The 21,221-nt window shown below is 37.2% G+C and overlaps 1 protein-coding gene across 1 annotated transcript in view; it reads left to right on the forward strand.

Annotated features, from left to right (window-relative positions):
• SDHAF3 (succinate dehydrogenase complex assembly factor 3) overlaps positions 1-21,221 on the forward strand; it is a 31,934-nt gene that overhangs the window by 9,871 nt on the left and 842 nt on the right. The gene's annotated exons all lie outside the window — the stretch shown is intronic.

A 21,221-nucleotide genomic window follows, 5' to 3' on the forward strand; every position in this document is an offset into this window, starting at 1 on the left:
TTTGTAGATGAGTCAGACCTGCGATGGAGAACCAGCCCAAGATACATACCATGCAGTAGCCTTCACGTATTTAAATAATTAAAAAATATTATCATCACACTCTAGGAACTTTATAGACTGCTGGTATGTGAAGGTTGTGGAGTTTCCCTTTCAGGAGACATTCGAAACCCACCTGGACTCATTCCTGTGTAACCTGCTCTAGCTGACCCTGCCTTGGCAGGGGCAATGGATGAGTTGAACTCCAGAGGTCCCTTACAACCCTAACAATTCTGTGATTCTGTGAATCTGCATTTTTCAACAGATGTTGGCATGGTAAAACTTCCCTTTTTCCTGCAGTTGGAAAGTTTTTGGAGTCCTTCAAAGTGTTTTTCTCATAATCTTGTGGTTAAACAGTCCAACATGATAGTTTTGCTTCATTTGCTCCTCTTCAGGCTTTTTTTTCCTGGCACATTGTCACCTTAAAAACTTTCTTCTTCCTGTACTTCTTAATAGATATATAGTTCTAACATACTTTATAGTATTTTGTTCTTTATTTTACTCCATAGCAGTCTTTCTTTCCAAGTTCTTATCTTTTAATCTAGGTCAGCGATGTAAATTTTCCAAAAAGTGTTCTTGGCCCAAGGAAATACCCTTTGTTCCTAGGCTATGGCTTGGACTCCACACTGCATGTACTGCAGCTCCTTGGTTTCCACCTGTAGGCTTCTAATGTTGTGGGGCTGAGAGGGACTTGGGAAGTGCTGTGACCAGGTCCTCAGTGGAGAGATGAGAACACCAGGGCTGAGTCTTTCTATGAGCATGACTTGTGTTTACTAACAGCAGACTCTTTTAATTTCTGAAAATCTAGCAATTGAATGATTGTTGGTGTTTTAATCAATACTGGATAATGGTAGTTGGATAACCAAATGTTCCCTTTAGGTGCAGATCTGATGTCAGATGTCATATATTATGACATACATGACATTAAAGCACACCTTTGGTTGCTACTATGGTATGAAGAAGGGAAATCATTAGCACAGTAGCTCTGATTTCATCTGACTATCCTGACAGCTGAGGGGAGTCATTACAAAATTCTCATCAGCCGCAATTGCCCCCTGGAGAGTACACCCAGAGCAGATGGAGTCTCGGTATGTAAATACAAACCTCTCTTTTTTAAAATTGTATTTTTTTTTTCATAATGGATCTATTGAGTTTTAAAGCGATTATATTTTTGGAAGTGTATAGTAATAGCCCAATATGCCTTTTTTTTTTTTTCACCAAATGAAAAACTATATTGTTAGTAATGCCACATTTTAGATGCTGTTGCAAAGTATCTTGATATAGCATGGTAGAGTAAGTGTAAATATAGTATAAAATATTATTTATTCCTGCTCTTGTTCTTGGTCATGGGTAAAACATTTAAACTGAGTCTCTGTTTTTTCTGTCCCTTTCAGAATGGCATGTGTTAGTCATCCACTATGATATTTTAAGCCAAAAAGTTATGGATTGCCACAGTTCCAGGAATAACACCTAATGGAAAGTGTAGGTCAGCTTTAGGCTGTAGTACAAGCAGGTTGCTCTAAAATTAAGGATGTTTTGGTTCATGTTCAGTGATGTGTTCTGTGTATTTACTTCATTTACAGTAGTGTAAATTTCATTTAATGCTTAGAATTAATTTTAAGGCATACAGCAAATCATGATATTCAGTTGTTTTCTGGGCCTCTTGAATTTTTAAACTCAGTTGATTGTTCGCAGTGAAGTACCCTAGCGAGCTATTTAGCACCCATTACAGTGAGTCATAGTAAGGATTTATTTAAGAGGCCCATGATGTGAATGGTTTTAATTAAATAACAAACATGTATTTTTTCCTTCACTTTTGTTGCTGATTGACTAGTGAAAAGAAATCTTATAGGCAGCACTAGCGATGTCATTCTGGTTCATGGGCAATCCAGTAGCATCAGCATAATTGAAAAGAGTTACATTGTTGAGAAAAACATCATCCTATCAGTCAGGATGGAAAGTTGTTCGGTGAATAATATGAACTCTGATTTGGCTTTTTTTTTTTTTTCCTTTTTAATTGTATCCGTGAATCTGATTTTTGTGGATTGCCTGTTGGCCAGCAGATGCCACTCCTCAGTAGCAGACTAATTTCCCAGACTTGACCAGATAGAGGAAAATAGTTGTGGTACACCTTTGTTTTTAGAAACATTGATGGCAGTTTGCCTGGGATTGTCTTTGTTTTCCTCAACAAGAACAATCTATGCTATAAACTATTAAATATTTATATTTTATAATGGAGCTGTTTAAAAGTTTGTTTCCTGCTGATGCATTAAACCTCAGGGCTGCAAAAATGCTAGTATGTGAGGTAAAGTGCCTTTGTTCTTCAAAGTTTTGTGTAGAGCAGTATTTCAGTTGAATAGAGCATGACCCAGAAATCTTTTAGGACTCAGGGAGCTTCTCAGTGGAAGGTGGAAAAGTGTCTATATTGGAATTGCTGAAAAGGTGTAATGAGAAAGACTGAGAAGCTGAAGTCTCAATGACTTGCAATAGGTCAAGTCCTTATAAAACTTTTACACATAGTGAAAAACAGATGTCCTAGTTGTAAGTGCTAGAAGGAGCTAAGAAGCTGTGCAGTGAGAATAGACAAGGGAATCTTGGTAAGGATATTCTGTTGTTTGTTTTTTCTAAATTTTGAAAAGACATTATCCAGTGGTTAGATGTCCTGGGGCTATCTCCAAACTTTAAACGGGCATCTTTTTAGCATCTGATGTCGTGTCTTGGCCTGTCTTGGCCTCTGTAGACATCTACAGTAGAAGACTATTTTGATAATTGGTAAATGGTTAGACCAGCAGACCCTGGACTGAGGTGATGGATGTCACCTTTTCAGCCCCGACACCTTTCGTCTGTATGAATCCAGTGTGCCAGTAATATTCCTGATACGACTAGTGAGTTGTTGATTTTTCACACACAACCACTTGTGTGTGTTGTTCTGAAAGGTTTAGTTTTATGTTCCTGGTGATAGAAGATCTGCTATATATATATATATCTCTATATATCTATATCTATATATCTATATATCTATATCTGTATGTGTATAGATATATCCATCTATCTATACACACACAAACATATATATTCCACCTTCTCAACTTTAAAAATAACGCAGACTAGTTTCCTGTGGCTGGTGGGAAACCTGTGAAAATCTGGGGATGCCATTTAAGCCCTGGAGGATTAATTGTGAAAAAAGCCATCTGTGCCAGTGTCTGTGCATTCCTGCATGTTTCCTGGGAGAGTCCTTCTTTAAATTGTATTTGGGTTCTGTAGTTTGGATTTCATCAGCTCTTCCTAGGAAATTTTGTATTCTAAACTTTATTTTATTTGCATCATTTTCAGGAAGGAGTGTTTCTGTCATCATTTGGCATTACAACAAACTAGCTTCTCTTAAGGACATTTTCTGTATCATTGATTAGTATTGACTATCCAGTGTTAACAGGTGTTTCACAAGCTTAATTTTCTAGATGTTAACTACTTCCAACCCACTGAAATTGTTTTTTTCTGTATTCATGTATCTAGAGGTGTGCAGCATACACGTATGGTGTATTTCAGGGGTTTGGCACCATCTACTTCGCTGAGTGTTTAATGACCCTGCAGCAAAGCAAGATAAAATGAGATGGTGATTTCAGTGGGTTCTTCTGAAATTGCAAGTGTGCTGGACAGCATTCTCAGGGGACAGCAGCTGTAGGTGAAGTCCAATTTCTTTTCAGCTTTTTTACTGAAGTATGTAGGTAAAATCATTCATGTGTCAAGAGTATTTGGTTAAGAGAAAGGAGTCTGAATTTTGCAGTTGAAGAACTTAACCATTTATCTGTTTGCATTGAAGCAAACCTTTGTATTAATTCTGCTTGACAACATATTGATAAATCCCACCCCTTTCAAATGGTGTACTGTGCCACCTGGAGTCTTCATAGACTGTGTGATAAGGTTTTGGAAAAAATTACCCCAATACAAAAACTACACATCACAGAGGAGATACTAAGCCAAAAGCAAGTAGTGTATGAAATGAGGATTTGGCTTGGGAATACACCTCTTGCAGAGCTTGCTGAATCGGATGTGCCTGGGGCTCCTTTGCAACTGGCAGCGGCACAACCCATTTCCGTATTGTTACATTCTTATGCTCCAAAGCAGGGTGGCCACATCCAAACTGCCTGCTGGGAGCAGTCCCTGATCTGTGCCAGCTCACCGGCAGAACCTGCAAGTTGTTTCGCAGAAAGATGGTTATCCTTGATCAAAGCCTGTGCCAGGGACCATGGCACCAAGTTCCCAGGGTGGGTGACTGAGATGTGGTACCTTCTCAAAAGGTTCCCTGACACTGCTTTAAGTCGTTACTGCAGACAGAGCTCTGACTCCTCTGCTGTCAAGTGCAAGTGCTGCTTTTGTTCTGGCTTCTTTCTCACATGCGTTATCAGATTCTCATCAACCGTTAGATTTGTTGAACTTTCTCCAGATCAAGAGTCATCATCTCTGGAACCTGTGTGGAGATTGAGCTCTTCTAAGAAACAAGCTCTCTAGTGCTGTTCTGTTGGTTGTGTCTGGTAAAATAAGGGAAGACTCTCTAGGCCTTAATGAAATTGCATGTTAGAGATGGGCACCATGACTTTACAGCAGCAACTGTGAATGTTCTGCTCTGAGCAGGTGGAAAACACATTCCTGGAAGGAAAATAAAATTAAAAACCCCACCCTTGTTGTCTTTCTAAATAGGAGGGATTGTCAGATGTGTCTTGTTACTCTGTATCATAGGTCTGGAAATTTGAATACTAACATTTCTGATTCAGTTCAAAGAGAACATTTACTGCTATTAGCCCTTTCAGTGTCCTCTTAAAAACATAGTTCAGCTGTTGATCATACTCATGCTTTGCATTGATAAGATAAACACACTTTCTCATCCCCTTTTACTGACCCACTTCTGAAATGCCGTGGGCCAAGTTTAAACTCTCGTGGGCCACAGCAGATGAGACTGACATTAGGAAGTTTGTTGTGTGTGGTGTCTCTGAGAGCGTGTTGTGTGGGTGAAGAAAAGCATGAAGAAGCCTGGTTAAACTTGCTTGGGTGATGATGGATGTAGAGGAACTCCAGAGTTCCCTGGAAAAACTAGAGCTACTATCATTTTATACAATACCTCAAGGACAAGCAGGCAGAAAATATACTTTGTTTTTCTGTGGCTTAATGCCAGTTTGTGTATTAAGAGTATTTCTAATTTGTGCTTTGTTGTTGATGAGCCTAATTTGGTGAACCATTAAGATGTATTGCTTGTCAGTTTTGATCAGATATTTTTTGGGGTACTGTTGCATAATGTGTATTGTGTTTCAAGTGGAGAGGAGGTTTTGTTCTTCTTTTCACTTGCATATGGTATGAGTAAAGATTCAGTGACTTTGATTTAGTGAGGAAAATTATAAATACAGTCTCTTTCTTTTCTGAGAAATAGCTGACAATGAAGTTTTGTGTTTGTTGTGAAAGAATAGCATAGAAACCAGCTCATACACGTGTTCTGTAAAAGCTTGGGTTCCAATACAATATAAATAAATCAGCTGATTATTGGATGGTGACAATATTCTACTACTAATCTTAGAAGGATGTGAACTTGTCTGTCTTAGTGAACTTTGTAGTTGGTTTAATTATTTTTAAACAATTGCTTTGGAGGGAAGACTCTTTAATATAATACGATATATTCAGTAGTGGAACATTTGAAAAATCTTAAATCTGGTAATCCTCAAAACATAGTGTCAAGTCTTATCAAGAACCTGATATTTGTATTTTAAACGTTTTTAACTTGGGAATAGTCATTAAAATGTAGTGTGAACTAATTTTTGCTTTTTAATGAGTAAAGTAATAAAGCAGAGATGGCCTGGAAGACTGTGACTGGAAAGGGCCTCTCAAGTCCCCTACTCAGAGCAGGACGATTTTAGATCAGTTGTTTGTGGCCTCATCTGGTCACAAACCCTTTTGATTTTTGCTGTTTTGTGTTAGAGAATGTGGAGAAAAGATTTGACTTAAAGTAAAATTTTCACATTAGCTGAGAAGATTCCCGAAGTTTCTCACGTTCAAGCAAAACTAATTACATTCTGAAAGTCAGTTGTAACCTAAATCATCATTCACAGCTAAGTGGTACTGAAGTACAAGTGCTAACTCAGCACTCTGAAAGTACATCATCACTGACACAGGTTGGTGTCTTAAGGCAGTACATCTAATCACTTGTTTTCAATCCAAAAGTACTGTGTCTCAAAAAATTGAAAACCATACTGTATTGGGTTTTGCCTAATAATTTGTTAAGTTTATATATAAATCTAACTGTGTAGGTGTGATGTTGGTGGTGTGTTTATGTTTCAACAATATATTTAGTACACTTTAGCTTGGTTTATCTGTTTTTATGTTGAGGCAGAAGTCAACCGTATTAATTGCATATGTGGTTGAAATGAGGATTAATGTTCTAGACAGTGTGGAACGTAACTGGGATGGAAAAACTTTTACAGCAATTAGCAAGAGCTTGGAAACCAGTGTGATGTGAATGCTGTCGACATCATTATTAATTTTTATTGTATTGTTTTTAATGGATCATTTGTGTACTTATTTGCACAAATACACACTTTTAATGCACAGTAACAAGTGGGAATAAATGAAACGTATGAGTTTGTGTGGATTTTTCTTTTGAAATCAGTTCCATGGTATCCAAAAGACTTAGTTCCAGTCTTTCATGGCATTAAAATTTTAGGATGTAACAGCTAGATTGATTTCTAACAGTTTCACTTGAATTTATTTAGTAGTCTAGCAGAAAGCATGCAGCAGTGTGCAGTGGATTTAATTGCGGTGTGAATGAACACTTTGAATTTGTTTTATTTGATTTAGTCTTTCTTTTTTTCACCTTCAGATATTCAATTCTGTTGTGTCAGATGAAGTTCTCATGACCCCTTGTACTATTTAGCATATCCCATTTGTTGATTAAAGCTTTCGCTACAGTAATGCGTCTGTCACTGACATCTTGCCAAGTTACTTGCCAAAGGTTTCCTTTTTCCTGTATAGTGGGACTTTTTTTTGTTTATTTTCCTTTGTGATAAGATAGATTGTAGGCTGCATTGTTGAAGGAAGATAGGTTCCAAAAAATATTTCAAATAGGTATGATAATTTTGACAGAAGTTGTGGCAGAACTTTCCCAAGGAAATTCTCCACCCACCTCATGAAATAAAGCATTACCAAGCTGGGTTCTGCAAAGGAAGGTGTTTTGCAAAGCTGTTATTTGTAAAATCACTGCTATAGTGAATATGGCAGAGTTCAGTGAAGATGAGGAGATCTGTTGTATTTTTCTCATAAATAAATACAGTGGAATACAAATGATCCCATCAGTTCTCACCATTGGTGTATGGTCTTGTTTTCATCCTTCAAGAAATTAAAAATTCATGTTAAATTGTTATGTTTTGACATAAGAAGGTAAGTTTCATTTTGTTCTGGTTTTCTAGTCAGTAGTAAAGACTAGTCTTGCACTATAGCAGCCAGTGGACATATTGGTTGAATTTACTGTAGTGCATGTGCCCGCAGATCAGAGATCCTCTGGGAAGCCCAGCATGCTCGGGGCACCAAAGTAGTGCCTGGCCATGGCCCTGGGACCAGCCTGTGCAGATGCTTTCAATGTCCAACCCATAGGGACAGTTCAGCAAGCAACCCACAAGTGGGTTTTGGTGTAAAGAACTTCTCATCTTTTCTGTGATACAAATGATGCACATACTGAGATGGTAGAGGAACCCTCACAATCTGTTGCCTTCCTGTGCAGGGCCAGTGCTCAGAGCAATGACCTGCAGCATCTGCATGGTGTGCTCACGTGCTGCATCTTCATGATACAGGTGAGCGGGAGAAGTTTCCGCTACATCAGTGAACAGATTTAGTTGGGCTGGCCTAAGCTCTCCTCTGGCCTGGTGACTTCACAAATTACTTCTTTCCAAAGGCATGTGAAACACTGTGCAGAACAGCAAAGCTTTCTAACATTCATCCCCCTTTCAAGACGAAAATAAACCCCTGGTCACAAAGACCCCATAATTTACCAATCAGTATGATTCATGAGGTTTTGCCCTACTTGTGGGCAGATTTACACAATACTTTCTTTTCCATATTTTAATTGGCTAGCAAGCAAAATCCATTAAGATGTATAAACAACTCAAAAATAATTCAAGTTTTTATTGTTCATATAGTATTGCATTGCTTTAAGTAAGTCCAGAGTAATTTTAAAGCCATCCAAATGTAAGTTGAGATAATTCTTTAGTTTTAAAAAATTTTGAAACACAAATGAAACCTCCTGAATAGTTTTAGTATTCTCTTGACTGGTAGAAACCTTATTTATTCACATCATCAGTAGATGGCAAGCAGAGGTTTTTCTAGAACTTATTATATAGTCAATTTGAAAACTCTTCTCATATACAGTAGAAAAAGAACTTGTTTCTTAGTGCAATATAAGCAGACAGTGCAGTGGTTTGACATTGACGCTAATGATAAAAGTATCGTTATATTAGTGTGGAGAGAGCAGCTGAGCAGATGTGGATGTACCATACCAAAATGATTAAATGATACCACTTAGAGTAGAGGTAGTTTGTCTTGGGAGTTTTTGACACACAAGTAGAACTAGTATGTGACACTTCCCATTCGTGATACCTTCTCTACAGGCAGGGTGCTTCTACTACAAATGTTAATGGTTTAGCTCTAAGCGAAGACCACGGCACTTGGCTGTGGAAGCACCTGCTGGCAGCCAGACCACAGAGCTAAATTGGCTTGACCAATCTGAACGTGATGCATCTGCATTTCTGGAAGGTTGCCCTGGTATTTTCCTGGCTCTGGTGTTTTTGCATTCTTTTCCTTTAAAATATTGAAGTAAATTAACTTCTATTCCAATTCAACGTGTATTTTTTTGCTTGAGACCAGACAGCCTATGTTTGCACAGGGAAAAAGGAGAGGTTCTAGGTGGGTGAGAATTTTTAGGAATAAGTAGACAATCTGAATTTTTGCTGTGAAATCTTAGGGTTTTGTTAACTGAGTATTCATTTCAAAGTGAAGTACATGAAGCTCTAAGCTCTTCGACTTATTTGATTTCCATACCTGTATTTCTCCCCTGCCCTGTTTTCCCCACCATTTGCTAATTAAAAGCAAACCCCCTTTAATAACTGGAAAACCTCCAACAATGGGAGAAACAAAAAAGAAGGAATAGAGCAAGATTTAGGTGAGTTAATTTTCAAGTATCTGTTGTATAGAGATTACAGTAGAATGCGTTCAGGCTTGAATTTGATACGTATATGATCTCCCCAAGAACAGTACAGAATATTTAATGGAATTTTTCAGAAGTGCTTTCAGATTAGCTGTCTCTACAGTACTTCATTGAATTTTGAAAGTTATTCAGCAGGTGACTGAATTTTCCATTTTCCTTTTGTGCTTAATCCCTCCAGTCTTCTGTGACAGCCCCAGCTCTCACTTGCTGTATTGTGACAGATGCTATAAAAATCCTCTTAAATGTCAGAACCATTGGATAAAGGAATAAATAGTGACTTGCAGATGATTACAGAAGTTTTGGGGAGTTTCAGATTTGATGGCTCTGATGTCAGTAAAAATGAGCGAGTTAATCTTTTTTGCCTTTTATTAAGTACTGTGAAGTAGATGTTAATTGCAGTAAAAAGCCCTCTTTCCATAAAGTGAGTTTACAAATATAAACCAGTATGTTGTTAGTTGTCTTAAGGAAAATGTCAGTTATATCAGTATGCATTTCGTTTCATAGGGATGTCCTACTGCTGCTATTTAAAAGCAAGAAGGACTGAATGGTAATCAAATGATTATGACCAAATACACTGAGTTATTTCTACAGAGTAGTGTTTTCAAAAGTTCTGGACTGCATGTCATACTCAGGTAGGTAACACCCTTATAAGAACTCACCTGTGTTTCACAGTGGCAATATTTTTTTACTTTTTAATCTCAAGTCCACCAGTGTGTAGGCTTTCTTTTATTGATGGCCAGTCTCCTACATAGTACTCTATAAAGAGCTCACCTCAAAATGTTTGTGCCTTGTTGAAGAAGCAGGTAGATAAACTTCAATGACTCCTTGTTTGTCTCTTTTAAATGCCTCTAGAAGCACTCATGTAGGGCTTGTATCTCTCCCCTATTACTGGAAGGATCATGGTAATACTGGCCAAGAAAATGAGCCTTTGACTCAGTGTTTTCTGTTGCCAAATTCCATGTATTGTATTGGAACAGGTAATGTAGAGTTTGTTCATTTAAAAATGGAGAAGCTTTTGTCTGTTTATCCTAAGAGATGGATCTGACTTTTACACTAATGACCTTCTGGTGCATTTATTAAATATTGCACATGACTTTTTACTTAATTCATTCAAGCACATATTTCTTCTACAGGCTCATTAAAGTAAAAAATTCTGTGCACCCTCAGCAGAAAGGTTATTTGTGGTGTCATGGAAATCAATACAAGATGCCTATTAGTGGATTAATTTTTTGTTTATACTTGAGTTTTTCTTTGTTACTTTATTAGTTTAAGGTTTTGGCTCTATTGAGCATCTAGAAATATGAGTAATGGAAAAATAAGAATACCGAGTCTCTCTTGGGTATATATGTACACTTGAAATGCTTCATTAGGTATAAATTGAGTAGAAGAACATGCGTGGAAGTCTTTCAAGTGTCATCATCTGGGATATATAATCATTTGAATGTTCTTAGTATCTAGCGGTCTGGAAACTAATGTGGTTGTCTTGGAAACAGGCTTTATTTTCCTTTTGTGAATATCTAGATATGAAATCATTGTCTTCCTTGACAATCTGGAAGTAATAATTCTGAAAGAAATAACTGCATATTTAAGATACTTGTTCTCTATTTAAAGAATTGATACAGGAGTCTGTAAGAGATGTTTGCATTGTGAGCTTTAATTATAATTGTCTGATTATGTTGCTAAAACAGTCTTTAGGGTTTTTTAAGGTAAAATGCCTGTACTTAGCATTGATATTTGTCTGGGAATTATCTGCAGTGAAACACTTTGCCAAGATTTCCTAGCTTAATATTTAAATAGACATATTGCAGTATAACTGATGCATTGTGGAAGTTAAGTTCCTAAAAACAAACTGATATCATCACTTCCAGTCTTTTCCTTTGCCCTGCTTTAAATTAGCAGTATGTGGTAAATCCTTGAATATTTTGTGAGATTATAGCATAATATTTGCCAGACAAAACATCAGTTGTAGACCAAAGTGCACAGAATAGCTTTTTTTATTAGCCAAAGAACTGCCACGCACAGCATAAAATGTCAAAGCAAAATAGAAACTGAGTCAAGAAATTACCATCTTTCAAATTGCTCAGGATTGTTAGGATTTGTATGAAAATATGAAACAATGTTCTTGAAATTTAACTTTTCTGGTTTGTAGGTTATTTGTTCAGACACAGCAGTCTTACACTTTGGTATTAGCAACAGTGTAATTTTATCATAATTTTTACAGATGAAGGTCCAGTCTGAATAATTTTCCACCTTTTATTCTTAAGTATAGTCTAATGGGGTTTTTAATATACTTCTCTTCCAAGTCCTTTTGTCTTCAGTAGCAATTTAAAAGGCTTTCAAATACTGATATGTACTTCGGAGAAGAATATTTTTTTAATTCTTTCATAAAATAAGTCTTTTTATTTCAATGGAGCTCACACTTTGAATGATACAACCTGTCCAAGGATAGAGAACCATGACGAGATCTTGTTGAGCCATTGGAACCCCCTTGGGTGGCCATTGCTTTCATTCTGCCTCCCATATCGTCCTCCTTTCTTGTGCTGCACCTACATTTCACACTGATCTCTCTTTTCAGAACTTAATTGACCATTTTATTTTTGTTTAAATGTTGTTTTTCTCTCAAGTATGTTGCAATTTTTTTCCTTTATTATGCCCTAGAATAAACTCAAGCTTTTTATTTAAGGCCTGAGATGAAGCTTATTAACCTAAGTGGAAAGAATCTTAAAGACTATGGCTGTTACCAGATGAAGCAAAAAGCTTTTAGTGACCTATATTTTGGCCCTGATGTACAATACTGGTGTAAGTATTGTGCATCCAGAAAGAAAGAAATAATCACAGCTTGTTTTTCAACAAATGACAGTAGCCTCTGATGTACTCTAATGGTATTGTGTTCCATTTTGGACTTAATAACATTTATATATGTTTACCTTGATGGTCAGGCCATAAACTTCCCACTTCCACCTCAAATTATGATCTCATAAGCCTTACATTAAAAAAGAACATTAAAATACCATGTTATTTAAGCTATAAACAAAGCTGAGTTAGTTCTTGAGCTTTTTTCACATTCCTCTAAATAAATGTCATTTCTTCCAGTTTAACAATATTAGTTAACTGTGTTCAAAAAAAAGCAGTCCATTTTATACCTTCCTGATCAAATAATAATTCTCCATGCTGGTTACTAAGTATTACATAATTATATTCCCTGGCTCCGTTTTAGCTTAACAATTTTTCATTCTCTCCTCCCAAACTGCGAACGAGCAAGCAACCAAAAAAAACCCCCAAACCCCTTATGGTAACAGTTCTGTGTGCATCATTGTGTTAGTGTGATCTGTTCCCTGAAATTTGGTTGATAATCACATACCCTAGCATCCTCCCTGAATATCCTGGGAAAACATGATATTGTTAAAGTTCTCCTGTTTTCCTTTCAGATTAACTTTTAGTAAACTGAAGTTTTCTGGTTGTTCCCATTCTTTATGATCCAGTGACGTTATTTGGATAAATCTATTTTACCTCTGTGCATTGTTAGAAATGGTGACGTGGTCTCTCATCCCCAGAAATTAAAATATACGTAATGCATACTTATTTCTAAGGATAAAGAGGAAAACTACAATTTTTGTTTTCATCATGTGTTTCACTTCAGGATGTTGCTGAGTCTGATTTTAGCAGCGTTAGGAAAAGATAAAACTCCCAGGGAGAGATTGTAGATTCGCTCAAGGAGAAATGGTATTTTTGTTGCCTTGTGTAATTAAAAAAGCACAAAACAAAATAACTAATGAACACTTTCCTTTTACCATAAGCAAGGAAGTTATTGAAGACAGTCATCTACAGTCAGGGACACAGAGAGAGACACGTAGTTGCTTTTGCAGTGATGAGACGCACATCTCTGGAGGACAGTGTATCCAGTCATCACATCATGTTTAAGACCAAAGTTCTCTCTCCAGTGCTCAGCACAAAGACATCCTACATCTCTAGCTGCACTTAGACACATGACATTTAGACGTAGGCAGTCCGATTGCAAGTGCAAGAATATTCCCATGGCTTGAAGTGGCCTCTGCAAAGATGGCCTTTCCATCTAATAATGGACTGAAATACAAAAGAGCTTATCCAAGCTGCTCTTCACACAACATTTTTAGAACTCCTTATTAATTACAGTTGTATATATTTTTTAGAAAAGAGAGGAATTTATTTCACCTACATTGTGTTTCGTTGCAGTTTGGAGATGTATCCTGTAGTGAAATGGGTTCTCCATACTAATAATCTTAAAGGATTCTTGAGGACCCAGTTTGGCAGCTGGCAAACAGTGTCATTTTTGTACCTTCTTGCTCTGCATTTGCTTAAATGAACTCTGTGTGCTGCTCTGCTGTCCCTGTTTTTCCTTCCTTTTCTAGAGTACCACTGTAGTGGCTGCCTCAGCAGAGGGGCAGGGACAATGGCTGTGAGTTACCAACTCTGATTTAGTGCTATTTTGGGATTTTTTTTCCCTTTGGGGATTCCTCAACTGCCCTGCTGAAAAAGTAGCAGTGCACAGGAAAGTCATATTGGCAGGTATGCAATTTTCACTATTGCTAGATTAGGAAAGAAATATTAAAAAAAATTATTTTTCATATAGTCTGAAATTCCCAAAATTTTATATGAAAATGTGCTTTCCTTTAATTTGTGAGAAGAGTGCTTTTTTAAAGTAAGCATGAGTAATGTTTCAGCATATCTTTCTGATACCCTTTCTGGTTCTTATTTATAGGTGTTTTAAGTTTCTTCTTAGACTTCTTATGACTGCTCTTATGACTTAAGAGCTACTCAGTCTGATTTTTAACTGTTTTGGCTTGTGAATAAAATGTATACAAATAAAACAGACATTTAATATGTTGTATCCTAACTTCTGCTTAACAGAACCCTTCTGTTATTAATGGACAGTATCAAGGGTGGCTGAAGTTTGAAATGTAACAGAAATGACAGATTTTATACCTTGTTTAAGGCATCTTATTCTTTACATCTAAGAACTGTCAGAAGGTGGTAAACAAATCTCAGAACAGCAGCATCTAAAACCAGATTGCTCTCATGAGATGTAGGTAAATCATTCAGCAGGACAGCTAATTACGTCTGTAGCCTATAGCATAGCCACTGGTATCTGTCCATTAGCCACCCCGGTGCTTCACTCAGGCCAAAGAGCTTGTGTTTACAGTATGTTTAATTTGAACAACAAAGGCTTGTGTGTGGATCTCAGGAGGACTGAAACTAAGCAATACCTCAGGATAAGCAGTGGTGAACACAGGATATGAAGAGCATTTGCTCGCTTACCTCTGTTGTTGCAGCTTTTGTGAGCTGCAGCACCATCTCAGGTCTCTAATTTGGCAGCCATGGCTACCTTACCCAAACTACCCTGCTGAAGGGATGTTCCATGACTTTCTTTAACACATCTGTGCTGGGAAGACCTTTTTGGTTTTGAAACTAGAACGCTTTGTGTTACTTTGCACAGCTCTGCCACTCTTAATAGATATTCAAGATGTTGTTGATGGAATATGTGTGGTGATATTGTTGATGAAGGAGATGCTAGAACAAAACATGAGGAAAAACATTTGTTTCTATGATAAACAAACTTGTCCCTATTTTTCCTTGTATCTGCCTGGTCTGCTGTTACACATATGATGGATTCTGAGGTCATTTAAATGCTAGAAGAGAAAGCTGTTTTTTCACCTTCTGTCAAGATGTGCAGTAGGAGCTGGACATCTTTATTCCCCACAGATCCTCTGCTGTGCTGGATACCTCAGAATGAAATTCCCATCTTCCTTTTATTGCCCTTTTCCCAGCAATTGCTATTTTAATTTTCCAAAAAAGAAACTGTGATAATGCTGCCATATGTCACTACCTGGTATCATTCAGATACCATTTGATAGATATCTTCAGAAGCAGGGGAAAGCTTACTTAGTATTCTTTATAGTACATTCACTTTTTTTTAAGTGACCATGCTGTGTTCTTTACAAAACTAAAAGTGTGTTGAAATTTCAATTTTGAAATTGATAGTACATTGTTCCTGTTAGAGGATACATAGCTGTTTATTCACACCAGTTAATTTATTTGGCAGTAATTGTATTTTATGCAATTTTTAAAATGTTTATGGGCTATTTTAAGTGGTCTTATAGCGTGAAATGTAGGTTGCTATGGCTTAATAGGTACTTGAGTGTATGAAAATATTCACTGTAGTGGCGTATTAAGCTCAGCTTGTGTGGTAGAATTTTCCTGGTTTCTTTTATTGCACTTCTAACTATACTTACAGCTTCAGATAAAATGTATGAAGAAGCTCTGGAATTTCATGGGGCATAGCTCCCATTTAAAAATTACTTCTGTAATATTTTATCTTTTGCTGATGCTCAATTAGTTTAACATCAAAACAGTTTTCCAGTGAAACATATAATAAATAGCTTGCAGAATTCTGTCTGAATGAATATAAAATAATTAATTCAAAATATCCCTGCACAGTAATAAGGACAGGTTGCAGCTTGCTGTGCTGTTCATTTACAGCTGTTTCTTCATGCTGCCATCCTGGCAGCGTGTGTTTGATTTTGCTCTGAGTAGCAGCAGAAGAATTTGAAATACTGCAATGGGAAGTTAACCTCCAGGGAGCAATGAGGGTGGCCTGTCAGGCCATGCTAATTTTTTTTTTTTATGTCACCCCGAGAAAAATAAATTTCAAATAATCTGATAGCATTTTTCTAGTGCCTGACTTTGCCCTGATTGTTTGACATGCCTCAGAGCAGCATTTTCTGATCTGGCCCCAGTACTGTTGTTTATCAGTGCTATGGCTGCAAGTGGATATAGTTGTTCTGGAATGTGTGAATTCTTCAGCTTTATACTTCAGATGCCCAAGGGGGGAGATAAAAATTTTAGACCTTTTTTTTAAAAGAAAATCTGGCAAGAAAGTGAATTGTACAGGTAGTTGCTGTGAACAGACATATCTGTTCTGACTTTTTCTATCTAAATCAATCTTACAGAGATTTTTGGAGTGGTTTTCTAAAATGTAAAATTGTACATGTTGAGGGGGATGCAAAGAAATTATGATTACTGTTTTTTTCAGTGAAAATGGCCAAAATGGGCTCTTAACTCATTTAATCTTATGATTAAATCATAAGTGTCTATCTGCATTTTTTATTTGCATATGAGATAAACATCCATCAATGTGGACTGGCCTAGGTAAGAGTCTGTATATCTGGCAGTCAGGGAGTGGGACTTTTGGTTGTGTGATTTTTGCTTATATTTTTTTATTTAATCCTTTGAAAACAACAAGGCCAATGCCCTTTCTGTAATGTAAGGTATTTTAAAACCTCAAATGTTGCTCATCCTCTTGTTCTTTTAATGAATTTGTGCATTCCATGAGTGCTTATGAATCAGACAGCAGAGACATAATGTGTATTCACTTCAGTTAGTGAATTTAAACAAAAACCCCTGTGGTTGTTGATTACAGCAAATACTTTACCTTTTTTTTTTTTTTATAAATCACTTAGAGGTTCAAGTATTTTGTCACGTCATAGGATTTTGAGAGAGCCTAATGGTTGGATTCAGCTTGCATGCTGTAGATGCCATTGTGGTCTGTGGCAGAACCAGCATCTCTAAGGAGACCATCCAGGTGAGGGATCTGCCTCTCTGCATTGGTGATACGGCGAATTTTGGGGTATGTCTGTGGTTGCACATACTGATGGCAGTGCAGGGACATGGCCAGTCTACACCTCACACTGTTACCTTGGACCTCCTTTATGATGGAGAGTGTGTCTGTGACATGGATGGCCAGCATGCTGGGATTTAGTACTGGATAAATCAGCCATCTTTTGATGGTAAATGGTCAGGAAAAGTTGTCTTAACTTGAACTTGATTCTGATCTTCTGGGTTTCTGGTGGCAGTCATATACAAGGGGCAAAGACTTTTACCATTCAGATGGCAGGGGCTTTGTTGTTTGGTTTTTTTTCATGTGGGTGCTCAGAAAGTCTACACCTGGTGCACGCAGAGGATCACTGCAGTGAGAGCTACTTACAAAGAGACAACCAAGCAACCTAAAAAACCCCTAAGATGCAGAAGTTGTCCCTGACTGACCTACCGTATTTGACCCTCTGTGCAAAGGAGGAGAGCGCCTGTGTCCCTCTGCCATCCTTGTGTATGCTGAGCCTCGCTCTGTGAGAGTGCAGGTTTACTTGTGTTCCATTTTGTGTCTCCTGTCTCTGGTTTTGTGAGCACAGTGTGAACCATAATGGGAATATGATGCCCTTGAAAAATCTGCCCAGGACTTGTGTCGTGATTGACAAAGGTGTTACATTTGGAAGATGCAGTTATATGTAACATAAAGTGAAAGACAGAAGGGAAATAATTTTCCTTGTTTGGAAAAGCTAAGCAAGTGTTTGTTGCAGTTCTGCTGGTAGGGAAGATGACACTGGAAAATACTAAAGTTCTCTAACTATTAAGTTCCAGTGAAAACTAGACCATACATGAACATGCTGCTCCTTATTACCTGAGAGGGACTGTGGTCATCATATTTTGTGGCCAGTTATATTACTGGAAGTAAAAATGTTAGCATCCCCCCACTTTTTTTTCATTATGCTTTTAAACCTATTACAGAACTTTGGAGTTCAGCATATGAAGTTCATGTGCGGTTAGCAAAGTGGCACATTTTCTGTATAGACCCCAAATCTTAAATTACCGTGTATCGTCAAATCATGTAGTGGCTTTCCACAAATCGCTGATCACATAATAACAATATGAATTTCTGAGGTAGCAGTAAAGTGTTAAAGAGTTAAATGTTCCAGGCTTTGTTCGTTCCTTATCTGGAAACACAGAGAGAGAAAATGAGATATGCCATATAGCTGATCTTTTTTTCAACACTTTCACAAAGGCTGAAAGATATTTTCTTTGGTGCTTCACTGACTTTTGGTAAAGTGAGGTGAGAAAGTTCCATTTTCTGTCATGAGCCAACCAAAACCCAGCATGTTTCCAGGGTCCAATTTTAAATTTCTGTTCACATTGCAAATTGATGTGAAACTGCAACTATTGAGATTTTCTGGCACATACAAAACATTTGTTCAGCTAGAAAACGAATAGGGGAAAAGAGCCAGCGGTGACAGTTGGATGGGAGCACGTTGGAGTGCTGAGAGGTGGAACACCTGGCATCAGGGAATGGGGGAGGTATAGTCCATTGCTCTGTATCTGGATGCAGAACATCTGTGAGAGTGGGCGTTGCAGCTTTGTTGAGGACTACCACTTTCAAGATCTGGATTCTTTAACACTGGTGCTCTGTGAAGTGTGATGCTTTGATGTTAGATGAAAAAAAAATAAATTACAGACTCTTTGCCAGTAATTAGTTTGCTATTTTTGTAAAAAATGATCTTGTCAACAAAGTTTGTAAAATTATAACCACTCTTTAAATGGGCTTCAGTTATTTCTGGGTGCTATAGCCCATGCCTGTAGCAGTAGCCCCAGGCTGCTCCTGGGTGTTGTTCATTAGCAGTGGGAAGGACTTTTCTCTTGCTGTGGAACCTGCACAGGACATCACATGGAGGGGTTCTCAGGGTTTCTACATTTAATCAGATCTGTTGATGAGATGTGAAGAGCTTCACATTGCTTGCTTTCATTATAGTTTATTATATGCTGTGAATGTTGTTGTTTGGTATAATGAGAGTGTGGTTTGTTTTCTCTTTTCTTTTTTTTTGGAGTCCAGAGTCAGTACTGACTGGATTGTTCTGTGCAGAAATGTGAAGACAGAATGAGCTGGAATAGTTGATGTGTCACCACTGGTGTGTTTCTGGTCTGCAGATAGCTTCACAGATCACATTTGTCCATCTGCCTTGATAAGAAATTCTGTAAATCACAAAGTTGAAGACTTAAGCCATTATAATTTTTTATCTTGTTCTTACTACTTTATTGTTCAATCATCTGGAAAAAAAACTCTTTAGTTCCTTCTAAACCCTACACCAACTCTACTATGAGGTAATACCTCTGAAGTGTAGGTTTACTGTGGGGATTAACTGCAGTGTTACTGTTCCTGAATGCATATTTAATGTAAAAGCAGGAGAGGTGATGTTGGGAAGAACCTCAAAGAATCACATTAGTTCAGAGTCCCTATTAATAAAAATGTATTTTTGTTTGCCCTGGTTTGTTTTAGCTGTCTATTTTCTTTAAATAGCCATGAATTATATTTTGCAGCAGGAGTGATAAGATCCTGCTGACTTGAGTGAGGCTTGACATGGTTCATTAACAATGTAGTGTATTTATGTTAGTAAATGGTGTCATTTTGAAATTTATCACATGCTCACAAATATCATTCTTCCTTCTCGCCCACTTCTCTGGAATTATTAGACAGACAGTTGAAGTAGTGGCTTCAGTTACTCTGCTGGTAATTGGATTAACAATTCAGTATGCAGTAATGAGTTTTCTCTTAGTTGAAGATTGGGAATTCAAATAATGCTTATTTCTCATTGCTATAATGCTGTGCTTTTGAATACTCCTGATATGTAATCCTTTCTTTAAAAAAGGGTGTTGCCATGTAACAGTCCTTATTCTTAGTATTCAGAAAATGTTTTTTTTTAGTTCAGCTTCTTATACTTTATTCAGAGTTGTGCTTGAAACTTTAAAGGTACTTTAAAGGATACCTTACTGAAGTAGGATAGAAGCCTGTATTTTTTCCAATTAAAAATTAACTTTTGAAATTAGTTTCTTAATTTTTGAGCTTGTTTTTAAGTTCTTCTTAAGAAAAATGGACGCTTAGGCTCCCTTCCAACCCAGTGGTTAAATGTGTACTTAACTTTTAAACATCTGAGTAGGTTTGCTGACTTCTGTAAGTACACACGCCATGAGGCTTCTGACGAATTCACTCACTACAACTTCTTTGAGAGCTGCTGCAGCGGGGCTGGTGCTGGGCAGAGGGAGCTGGGAAGCTCACAGCATCCATGCTGATGGGCCTTGGACACAGCGGTGTCAGTGGGAGCACCACCAGCTGAATTAAATTTGCAGAACTGCTGTCCTTGCAGAACCTCGAGTGTTGTAATTTAGAAAAATCGTAATGGCCAAAGATTGCTCTGAAGTGGTGAGAAAGCAATTTTCCAACTATGCCCACATTACTGGTGTGATCCCTTGGCCACTTCTGTTTCTGCTCTTGAAAAGTTTCGATTTTTTTTTAACGGTCCTCAGCCCGGTGTTGATGTAACACACACTGACCGTGTTGCCTGTCCACTGACATAAGTGCTGTTATCTAAGTAAACATGGTCCAAATGCTTTCTGTTACAACAGGATTGTAAATCAGTCTGAACAAACTTACATATATTCAAAACCCTGCAGAAAGGGGGGTTATCTTTTTCTTTTTTTCCTTTGGGGAGTGAGTATGCAATACAGAGGTATCTTTAAGCTCCTTTTTATTCTCACCTGACTTTTGATTTTTTAAATTAATTTCTTCTAAAAACTGGCAGAATGACAGAAGTCTCATAGTTACTGAATTCCTACTGCCTTTGGAGCAGTCCAGGGCTGGATGTAAGTGACCTAATCAGTTCTGAGGAAAGCAGAGAGTGGTTAGGCAAAAAGGCTTCAGGACATTTGTCTAATTATAGATTGCTTTTTCTAATACATTTCAAGAATAATACTTTTCCAGATGTATCAGTTTACAAAGTGAATCCTATTGATATACTGCTAGATAGAAAACACTATTTTAGTAGTTATATTTGATCTATAATTAAATTGTGTTTTGTTTTCAGTAGTAGTATACGATAGGACATAATGAAATTAATCTGTACATATATAATATGCATTTTAAACTAGTTACATAAAATTGGTGGTAGATGTTTTAATATAGAAATGTTTTAATAACTTTTCTTTCTTATAAAAAGTGTAATTTTTTGTCATTTGGTGTTGATTAATAGACCGTTGTAGGAGATCGTGTAAGAGTATGTTATTACAGTAAAATGCTTTTGAAAAAAGTTGA

The sequence above is a fragment of the Lepidothrix coronata genome, unplaced genomic scaffold (assembly GCF_001604755.1).
Source record: "Lepidothrix coronata isolate B3197 unplaced genomic scaffold, Lepidothrix_coronata-1.0 Scaffold62, whole genome shotgun sequence".
NCBI classification, from domain to species: domain Eukaryota; kingdom Metazoa; phylum Chordata; class Aves; order Passeriformes; family Pipridae; genus Lepidothrix; species Lepidothrix coronata.